This window comes from Rhinopithecus roxellana, chromosome 12 (genome assembly GCF_007565055.1).
Source record: "Rhinopithecus roxellana isolate Shanxi Qingling chromosome 12, ASM756505v1, whole genome shotgun sequence".
NCBI classification, from domain to species: domain Eukaryota; kingdom Metazoa; phylum Chordata; class Mammalia; order Primates; family Cercopithecidae; genus Rhinopithecus; species Rhinopithecus roxellana.
The window spans coordinates 90,622,810-90,634,147 of NC_044560.1; the positions used below are offsets into that span (position 1 = coordinate 90,622,810).

The 11,338-nt window shown below is 45.3% G+C and overlaps 1 long non-coding RNA gene across 2 annotated transcripts in view; it reads right to left on the minus strand.

Annotated features, from left to right (window-relative positions):
- LOC104654872 overlaps positions 1-11,283 on the minus strand; it is a 33,286-nt gene extending 22,003 nt beyond the window's left edge. For both annotated transcript variants that reach the window (XR_004060420.1, XR_746906.2), the window contains exons 1-4: positions 10,859-11,283; positions 8,751-8,890; positions 6,977-7,020; positions 1,167-1,319 (exon numbers count right to left, since the gene is read on the minus strand). This is a non-coding gene — a long non-coding RNA (uncharacterized LOC104654872). The remainder of the gene's footprint in view (positions 1-1,166; positions 1,320-6,976; positions 7,021-8,750; positions 8,891-10,858) is intronic.
- Positions 11,284-11,338: the final 55 nt, after the last annotated feature.

An 11,338-nucleotide genomic window follows, 5' to 3' on the forward strand; every position in this document is an offset into this window, starting at 1 on the left:
TGCGCTATGAGAAATAAGCAGGCATTAGCCACATAAAATAAATGGGAAAGGATACTGCAGGCAGAGGAATGACTTACACCAAAACATAGAGATTTACAGGTATCTACAAATTCTTGTTTCCTAGTATATAAAATGGGGATAAAATATGGAGACACAAGCAGGAATCAGAACATACAGAGGCCTTCCGTCCCTTTTGATGAGGGTTGGGCTCAATAAACCTATAAATCAAGGGAGTCCCTAGAATGCTTGAGGAGAGTGATATAGTCAGATCTGCCCTTTAGAAAGCTTCCTCTGGCTGCTAAGGATAGGAGGAAAGCAGGCCTGGAGCAGGGAGACCAGTTAAGAAGCTACTCCAGTTATTCACAGGAGAGAGGTAAGGTCTCAGCCAAGACAACAGTGGCAGAAGAAAACTGGAGAGGAGAAATGCAAGATTTAAAAGATAAAATTAGCAGGGTATGGCAATGCATTAGGTATGAAATATAGTGAGGGATCTAAGCTGGCACCAAGGAATCTGGTTTGGGTGTGACTATGCTGAAGATGGCAAAGTGAACTAAGATTGGGCATAAAAAAAGACCAGAAAGGTGATGAAACCCATTTGGGATATGCTTTATTTATGGTGCCTATAAGACATCCAGACAGAAATAGGTGAAGGTCAGGACTAGGGATAGAGATCAGAATATCATTCGGACAATGACAGATCATTATAACCTTAGGAGACAGAAGTGGCTGACATGGTACAAGGATAATGTGGAGAGAGGAGCTGAGGGCTAAGGAAGGAATTCAGGGAAATATCACTGCTCAAAGGGTGGACAGAGGAGGAGGAGCCCGTAAATTATCCTGGGAAGCAACAGTCAGGATGGCCTGATGGAAAAGCAGGAGCAAGTGGAGAGGGCAGAGAGAGCCTTGCGGCTGTGTACTGACTGAGGGGAACGGGCCCCTACATGATTCTGCCCCCTTGGAATCAGGGCAAGAACAGGAAGACAGCGAGCCTGCTGCCAAAGACTAGGAGGACAGTGGACGCTGGTGATGCAGAATACTCACTATCCTTTCTCATCTCAGATATCCACCTTGCTCAGTAGCAATCACAAATACCTGAGCCCACATAAGATATTTCTCACTTAGATAAGAAACCCAAAACTTCTTTAAATTCACCCAGCACCACTCACCTCAGAAATTCCCTATGTGGCAAATAGCAGCCTCTCCTCTGGAAGCATGAACTTTCATTCTCCCTCCTGGCTTTCTGCTTTGGGAGGTCTCAACCATCTTCCTCTTTATCCACTTCCCAGCAAAATTCTCCACCCAGTCTTCATCTGACCAAACTGAAAGGAAGGAATCAAATGAATGTTAAGAAATTCAAGCCATCAGCCAATAGCTAATTAGCTATGTCCAGTTCTTCACTGCTTTGGTCAGCAAAGTGGACTCACTATGTAGGGTTTCACAGTCAGAAGCTCCCTCTTAGGAACTCTCCAAAACAAGAAAAGTTATCACTGGGAAGTGTCAGGCCCTGAGTCCAGCTCTTAACAGAAGTGAATAAGGAGGAGGAACTAAGTCAAGCCAAAAGGAATGTCCCAGCCTGTGTCAAGGCTGATATGGCATAGTCTACGTCTATGTCCAAAAGTTAGACTTTTACGTGGGGCAGTGCCTCCAGCTTTGCTGGGAATCTCAAACTGGTTATTTCCATGGAGGTGCTACATTCTCTTCTCTACTATAAACCACTCTACTTGTGTTCATACCATCACTACAAGAGGAAGTAGGACTGGGATAAAAATGCAGCCAAGGGCCAGGCACAGTGGCTCACGCCTATAATCTCAACACTTTGGGAGGTCAAGGTGGGTGGGTCATTTGAGGCCAGTGTTTGAGACCAGTCGGGACAACATGGTGAAACCCCATCTCTACTAAAAATACAAAAATTAGTCAGGCATGGTGGCACATGCCTGTAATCCCAGCTACTTGGGAGGCTGAGGCATAAGACTTGCTTGAACCTGGAAGGCAGAGACTGCAGTGAGCTGTGATGGCACCACTGCACTCCAGCCTGGGCGACAGAATGAGACTATCTCAAAAAAAAAAAAAAAAAAAAAAAAAAAAAAAAAAAAAAAAAAAAGCAGCCAAGGCCACAAGGCCAAAGTTGTGGAGTTGTGGACATGACAGGGAATCTGTGAGTTGCTCCCACTCACCCGGTCAGGAAGAACCTTCCTTAACTCTCATTGGTTTGGCCAAATTGACAGAAATTGTCCACCCAAAGAGCTCAGATTCATTCTGAAAAGACTGAAATACAACTCAGCTGCTTAAACCTGTTGGGTTAAAAGAATACCTGACAGTCTTCCACCAGGAGCCTGAGACTTGCTTGTGATTCCAAGCCTTTGAGCCTGCACCCCATAAGCAGGCTAAGCACAAACGTAACCACTAGAATGCCCTTGAGCCACCATGCACTTCCTTTCTTTAATACCAACAAACAGGAAGGTCTGTGCTGGCAAGATCGATTTGAGCTCAGGACTCTGAAACTATGAGGGTAAAATGTAGTTACCAAGTACTTGAGTCCACCTTAGAAAGTCAAGATCAGCTTTGACCTGGAGAAAAACTGGTATTGTTGACCGCTGAGGGGCATGTTTGATGCAGGCGTAACAAAGAACATGGAATGAAGTGTAGGAATATTTCATTAGCCAAGAACAACTGATACTTCAAAAGAAGTTTGTTTTGGGCCTTTTCATGAGAACTAAAAGTTATATGAAAAAAAGATTCCTTAATTTAGTAAGACTGAGGTTATAATTACAGCTATGTCCTTTGTTCTTAGAAAAAAGATGGATCAGGTACTAATTTTATTCCCAGTAATTAAAAAAAAATGGAATGCTAGCATTAAATGACGTCCTTGTTTCATATTTAGTCATGAATATCGATCATAAAAATAAAAAGCAGGGGGTGGGGGGCATTTAAGGGTTTTGTGGTAGGCAGAATGGCTCTCCAAAGATGTCCACAGTCTATTTCTCAGAACCTATGAATATGTTATGTTATATGACAGGAAAGAATTAAGGTTGCAGATATAATTAAGGTTGCTAGCTAACCTTAAAATAAAATGATTACCCGGGATTATTCAGATGGACCCAATGTAATCACAAGAGTCATCTAAATATGGAAAAGAGAAGTAGACAGCTTCAAAGTGATGCAGTGTGAGAAAGATTTGAGAGGCCATTGCTAGCTTTGAAGTGGAAGGGGCCAAGAGCCAAAAAATGTGGGTAGCCTCTAGAAGCTGGGAAAGGCAAGGAAACAGATTCTCCTTGGGGCCCCCAGAAGCAACAGAACCCTGACAACAGCTTGATGTTAGTCCAGTGAGACCCCTTTTGGATTTCTGACCTCTAAAAATGTAAGATAAACTTGTCTTGTTTTAAGCCGCTAAATTTGTAGTAATTTGTTACAGTGGCAATAGGAATTAAAATCATTTTCTTTTCTTAAAATATTATTATTTGGCCAGGCGTGGTGGCTCACACCTATAATACCAGCACCTTGGGAGGCCGAGGCAGGAGGATCACCTGAGGTCAGGAGTTCAAGAGTAGCCTGGCCAACATGGCAAAACCCCATCTCTACTAAAAATACAAAAATTAGCCAGGCATGGTGGCATGCTCCTGTAATTCCAGCTACCCAGGAGGTTGAGGCAGGGGAATCGCTGGAACCCAGGAGGCAGAGGCTGTAGTGAGCCAAGACTGTGCCACTACACTCCAGCCTGGACAACAGAGCAAGACTCTGTCTCAAAAACAAACAAACAAAAGAAAATTATCATTATTTTGTAGAAACAGGGCCTCACTATTGCCCAGGTTGGGTCTTGAACTCCTGGCCTCAAGCGATCCTCCCGCCTCCATCTCCCAAAGTGCTGAGATTATGTGAGCCACCACACTCAGCCTCAAATCATTTTCTTTTGAAGCACTCTATTTGTCACAATCCTTGCAGATTTTCTCTTCTTCAGGTGTTAACTGGTTTAAGAGAACCTAACTCTTCAATGGCTGTTTCTGACTACAGCTAATCACAGCAGTTCTCCATAATCACTTTCATATACTACATGAAACGCTGCTCTTACATATGATTCACAAACTGACCCTGCAGGCTGGGCGTGGTGGCTCATGCTTATAATCCTGGCACTTTGGGAGGCTGAGGCTGGGAGATCACTTGAAATCAAGAGTTCAGGACCAGCCTGGCCAACATGGTGAAACCCTGTCTCTACTAAAAAGACAAAAATGGCCGGGCGCGGTGGCTCAAGCCTGTAATCCCAGCACTTTGGGAGGCCGAGACGGGCGGATCACGAGGTCAGGAGATCGAGACCATCCTGGCTAATATGGTGAAACCCCGTCTCTACTAAAAAATACAAAAAAACTAGCCGGGCGACAAGGCGGGCACCTGTAGTCCCAGCTACTCGGGAGGCTGAGACAGGAGAATGGCTTGAACCCGGGAGGCAGAGCTTGCAGTGAGCTGAGAGCCGGCCACTGCACTCCAGCCTGGGCGGCAGAGCAAGACTCCGTCTCAAAAAAAAAAAAAAAAAAAAAAAGACAAAAATTAGCTGGGCATAGTTGTGTGCTCCTGTAATCCCAGCTACTTGGGTGGCTGAGGCAGGAAAATCACTTGAATCCAGAAGGCAGAGGCTGCAGTGAGCCAAGATTGCACCAATGCACTCCAGCCTGAGCAAAAGAGTGAGACTGTCAAAAAAAAAAAAAAAAAATTGACCTTGCAATCACGTTACATTTTATTTGCAGCACATTGTTGTAGCCTAGGGATTAGCAAATTTTCTGAAAAGGGCTAGATAGTAAATATTTTTGGTTTTGTAGGCTACATACAGCCTCTCCTGCATATTGGGCCTTTTTCCCCTACACCCTTTAAAAGACAACAATTATTTAGCTCAAAGGACACAAAAAACAGACTGTGGCACTTTGAGAGCCTAAGGTTGTAGATTGCTTGAGCTCAGGAGTTCAAGACCAGCTTGGGCAACATGGCAAAATCCCGTCTCTACAAAAAAATACTAAAATTAGCTGGGCGTGGTAGCACACACACCTGTAGTCCCAGCTACTTGGGAGGCAGAGGTGGGAGGATTGCTTGAGCCCAGGAGGTGGAGGTTGTAGTGAGTCGAGATCGTGCTACTGCATTCCACTCCAGCCTGGGTAATACAGCGAGACTGTGTCTCAAAAAAAAAAAAAAAAAAAAAAAAAAAAAAAAAAAAAAAGACCAAAACCAGACTGTGGGATGATTTGGACCACGGGCTGTAGTTTGCTGACCCCTGCAAAATGGTCAAGAGATTGGTCAACAAAGGTGGTTGGTATTCAACAAATGTGAAATGAGAAGGATGTCTGGTTAAGAATTAATTTTAGGATGGGTGTGGTGGCTCACATTTGTAATCCCAGCACTTTGGGAGGCCGAGCCAGGAGGGTCACTTGAGGTGAGGAGTTCAAGACCAGACTGGCTAACACGGTAATACCCCATCTCTACTAAAAATACAAAAATTAGCTGGTTGTGGTGGCAGGTGTCTGTAATCCCAGCTGTTCAGGAGTATCGCGTGAACTCGGGAGGCAGAGGTTGCAGTGAGCTGAGATTGCACCACTGCGCGCCAGCCTGGACGATAGAGCAGACTCAGTCTCGGGGAGAAAAAAAAAAAAAGAATTAATTTTATAGGTAGCTAGTTCATACTGAATTATTTCAAATAATGATGACCTGTGCTTGCTATAGAACTTTGAAACTATGGAAATTGGAAACACAATAGGTACATGGGCATTCCCTATACCAAAAAGCACCACCAAATAACAGCTTCAGTAAAAAACAAAGATTGTCAGCCATACCATGTTGTTGACAGCTTCTGCAACATCCTGCTAAAAGTAAACAATGAAAAAGTTCATGCCTATGGTTCAACTCTTCTTACAGTGTTCAAATAAAAACTCAGTAGCACAAGCACACAAAACAAGACACAATCTCCCCTCCTACTTGCCTAGACTGTATTTTACTGAGTGTGTATTGTCTGTTAGAGCTGGTGGTATATGGATGGGTGCCCAGTTGATGGAGAGAGAGAATACACACAGTAAAACAGGAATGAGCGATGCCAGGCCAGAGGGCTCTGGCCTCTCCAAGACCTATCTTCTATACTCTGAATACAGGAGGAGAACTTTGAGCCAGGCCTGGTGGGCCATCCTTCAACCAGAACTTCCTGTTTCTCTGCAAAAGCCACTACCAAGCCACTACAGTGGCTTGAATAGTGTCACCCAAAATTCACATCCACCTAAACCTCAGAATCGGACCTTATTTAGAAATAGGTTATTTTGGGTGCTGGGCTGGGTGCAGTAGCTCACATGTAATCTCAGTGCTTTGGGGAACTGAAGTGGGAGGATGACTTGAGGCTGGGAGTTGAAGATGAGCCTGAGCAATATAGTGAGACACCCATCTCTGTAAAAATTTTAAAAATTAGGTAGGCATGGTGGTGTGCACCTATAGCCCTAGCTACTTGGGAGGCTGAGGTAGCAGGATCATTTGAACCCAGGAGTTAGAGGAAGCAGTGAGCTATAATCACACCACTGCACTCCAGCTTGGGTGACAGAGTGAGACCTTGCCTCAAAAAAAAAAAAAAAAAAGAGGGGGGCCTGACTGGTATCTTTATAAGAGAAGACAGAAACACAAGGAAGAAAGGAAGGAAGAAAGCCATGTGAAGACAGGGGCAGAGACTAGAGTGATACTACAAGCCAAGGAATTGTGAGGAGCCACTAGAAGCCAGGAAAGCAAGTAAAAAGTCTTCCTGAGAGCCTTCAGAGAGAGCATGGTCCTGCCAACACCTTGACTTTAGACTTCTAGTCTCCAGAATTGTGAGATAATAAATTTCTGTTGTTTTAAGCCACCCAAATTTATGGTAATTTGTTACAACAGCCCAAGGAAACTACCACATCCATCCAAACAGACTGACACCTTTGGTAATCAATGACAAGAGTGACACTAATAAAACAAAAGGAAAACTTCTTACCTCTGCCAACACAAATTCAACAAAAGAGAATCCTTGGTGCTTTTCTGCAAAAGCAGAAATGGGTTGTTAATATGTGAGCAACAGGAGGAAACATGCCATATCCAGATGTCATTTACAAAACGAAAATCAAATTTTTAGATTTTTCTTGGTTTCTTCAGCAATGCATCCAGAAATATTAGTCATTTCATTCTAAATAAATATACATAAACAATGAACTAATTTTAAACTTTGTACAATTCAAGCTGACTGCAGTGGCTCACATCTATAATCCCAGCACTTTGGGATGCCGAGGCAGGCAGATCACCTGAGGTCAGGAGTTTGAGACCAGCCTGGCCAACATGGTAAAACCCTGTCACTACTAAAAATACAAAAATTAGCTGGGTGCAATGGCGCAGGCCTGTAGTCCTAGCTACTCGAAACACTGAGGCAAGAGACTCACTTGAACCCAGGAGGCGGAGGCCGTGGTGAGCCTACATTGCGCCTTTGCATTTCAGCCTGGGTGACAAAGCAAGACTCCATCTCGAAAACAAATAATTAACTAATTAAAATAAAATTCAGTTGTATCACTATGGAATGTAAACCTGAAGTTGCTTTCCAAGCATTTTGACGACTTTTGTTTACAAAACTTACAGAAATAGCAAAAGTTGTTTATCTAACAATCATTAATTCCAATCAAGCTTTACTTGTGTATAGAGCATTGACCTTACCATTGGGGTCAGGTGACTACTAAAGAAGGAAGCATCAGTCCTTTTTTTTTTTTTTTTTGAGACGGAGTCTCGCTCTGTTGCTCAGGCTGGAGTGCAGTGGCACGATCTTGGCTCACTGCAAGCTCCGCCTCCCGGGTTCACGCCATTCTCCTGCCTTAGCCTCCACACCCAGCTAATTTTTGTGTACTTTTAGTAGAGATGAGGTTTCACCGTGTTAACCAGGATGGTCTCGATCTCCTGACCTCGTGATCCGCCTGTCTCGGCCTCCCAAAGTGCTGGGATTACAGGCGTGAGTCACCGCGCCCAGCCGGAAGCATCATAGTCTTTGTTCCCAGGAAAAACTGATTTTAGCTGGGGGAGACCAAGAGCAGTAGGAATTACTACTTTATAAAACTCAGGGATAGGCTGGGCACGGTGGCTCACACCTGTAATCCTAGCACTTTCAGGCAGGTGGATTGTCTGAGCTCAGGAGTTTGAGATCAGCCTGGGCAACATGGTGAAACCCTGTCTCTACTAAAATACAAAAAATTAGCTTGGCGTGGCAGTGTGCACCTGTAGTCCCAGGTATTTGGGAGGCTGAGATAGGAGAATTGCTTGAACCCAGGAGGCGGAGGTTGCAGTGAGCCGAGATCGTGCCACTGCACTCCAGCCTGGGCGACAGAGAGAGACTCTGTCTCCATTAAAAAAAAAAAAAAAAAAAAAAAAAACAGGCCGGGCGCGGTGGCTCAAGCCTGTAATCCCAGCACTTTGGGAGGCCGAGACGGGCGGATCACGAGGTCAGGAGATAGAGACCATCCTGACTAATACGGTGAAACCCCGTCTCTACTAAAGAATACAAAAAACTAGCCGGGCGAAGAGGCGGGCGCCTGTAGTCCCAGCTACTTGGGAGGCGGAGGCAGGAGAATGGCGTGAACCTGGGAGGCGGAGCTTGCAGTGAGCTGAGATCCGGCCACCGCACTCCAACCTGGGCGACAGAGTCAGACTCCGTCTCAAAAAAAAAAAAAAAAAAAAAAACAAAAACGAAAAAAACTCAGGGATAGAAGGATTCCTGAATGTGCTAGTCTTACCGTTATAAGATATGAAGAGGCCAGGTCCAGTGGCTCACACCTGTAATCACAGCACTTTGGGAGGCTGAGGCAGGAAAATTGCTTGAGCTATGATCAACGACACTGCAATCCAGCCTGGGTGATAGAGCAAGACCCCGTCTCTAAAAAATAGTAATAATAATAATAATATGTATAGGCTGGGTGCAGTGGCTCACGTCTGTAATCCCAGCACTTTGAGAGGCCAAGGCAGGCGGATCACGAGGTCAGGAGTTCAAGACCAGTCTGGCCAACATAGTGAAACCCTGTCTCTACTAAAAATACAAAAAAAATTAGTCAGGTGTGGTGGCAGGTGCCTGTAGTCCCAGTTACTTGGGAGGCTGAGGCAGGAGAATCCCTTGAACCCGGAAGGTGGAGGTTGCAGTGAGCCAAGATCGCACCACTGCACTCCAGCCTGAGTGACAGAGTGAGACTCCATCTCAAAAAAAAAAAAAAAAAAAAAAGAAAGATTTGAAGAACTGAAGGCTCAGTGAGTTTGTGTCCACACAGAAAGTTAGTAGCAGAACTGGGTCTAAAATTCTTAACCTAGAAAATAAAAACAAAAGATCAAATAGAAACTTGCACCGTAACTGTGATACCAATTGAAGAAAAACTTAACCAGGTAAGCAGAGGCCAAGGCTTCACTGCTGAGGTTGAGCTTCCCTGCTGCACCCTGCTATTTAACAGCATAGCTGCCATGAAGGGAGTTCCGGTATACAGATAAAGTAGAGTACACCTACCCAGCAGGTAATGTGAAACAAGAACCAAACATTAAAATTTTTTTTCTAAGAGCTGGGCGCAGTGACTCACGCCTGCAATCCCAGCACTTTGGGAGGCCAAGGCGGGCGGATCACGAGGTCAGGAGTTTGAGACCAGCCTGGCCAACATGGTGAAACCCTGTCTCTACTAAAAAGACAAAAATCAGCCGGGCGTGGTGGCAGACGCCTGTAATCCCAGCTACTTGGGAGGCTGAGGCAGAAGAATCACTTGAACCCAGAAGGCAGACGTTCCAGTGAGCCAAGATCATGCCACTGCACTCCAGCCTGGACAACAAAGAGCAAAACTTCGTCTCAAAAAAAGAAAAAAATTGGGGGCTGGGCGCGGTGGCTCACACCGTGTTAGCCAGGATGGTCTCGATCTCCTGACCTCGTGATCCGCCTGCCTCGGCCTCCCAAAGTGCTGGGATTACAGGCGTGAGCCACTGAGCCCGCCCTTTTTACTATACACTTTTTATATTAAATGATGAGAAATCAAAGCCCCCAAATGGTTCCAACTTAAAGTCTACCCTCAAATCTAACAGATTAATTTTTGTAAATTTCAACCCATAGCCACATCATCATCCTAGCCCTGCTGTCCTCAGAACCGTCCTTTTCCATCTCCAAGATCACCACCATGCTGACCTAAAGAGACATCCCCCTTAAATGCATTATATACCAGCCATACATAGAATGCTCATGACATAAAATTTTTTACTAAGTTATTTTCCTGGCATCAGGAATCTGACTTAAGAGGGACTTTTCAGTGTCAACTGTTTCATAATACAGCAGAATCAGAGTATCTGTGATGTTTCCAAAAGGAATAAAAGCAGCACGAAGAAATGTCCTCCACCCCCTCTGCAGACACCAAGAGCATTCTGAATCAATGTCTCCACACTTTTGGTGCAGTTGCTCCAACACCTTGTCAACACGAGCACAGGGAGGACAGAAAGGGAGGGGTCCCAATACTCTTCTGGGTATAACAAAACCACTTGTGAGGTACACTCCCCTCCCTCTTCTGACCTACATTTTGCCCCGGTTTATGGCGACAATTTCCTGAACGAGATCGCCTTCTTTTTATCTCCTCCGTTATCCCAAGAAAATACAAATACGATTACTCTTCTGGTTGGTATTCTTCAAAAGCAATCCAACGGCCAACGGAGAAAAATCCACATTTCTTAGTATGCTATATACTAAGTATGGCCAGACTCTAGGTTTTGGCTCTTGCTGCTTGTCTCCATTCAGGCAACAGCCTGGCTCCCAACTTGGCTGCTTGGTTAACTTTGCATCTTTCAAACTCATCTCTGGACTCAGAGCATCCCGAAAGTTTACCCTCACCTCTCCGGATGGGGTGGTCATTCCCGACTGGTTTCAACATCACCGTCCATCATACAATGGCATCACAGCATTCACCAACCCGTGCAGTGAGGCTGTTTTCGTAATTTCCCAGCTATTCTGGGACCTCCTTCCTCTAAGGGGCCAGAGGTGTGGAGCTTGTGGAACGAATGGTGCCACAGTTTGGAATGAGGGCTGAGGTCACGGTAGCAGATCGCAACCACCACTCTGGGTGCAGGGTCAAAAGGAGTAGAGAAAAGGGATCTGGGCTGCGCTACCGGGCAACATTCACAGGTCGACAGCGTGAAGCAGCACAGACCTGGCCCAGAATGCGTAGGGCCATGGATCCGCACCCTGCCCTATTCTGTCCACTCTGCCCACCCCCAGCTCAATCTTTGCACTGCCCACGAGGACCCTGCCTCGCTCCACACCAGCATACCCTTTGAGGACCGTCTCAGCAGCCGCCATCTTGCTTCCAGTGCT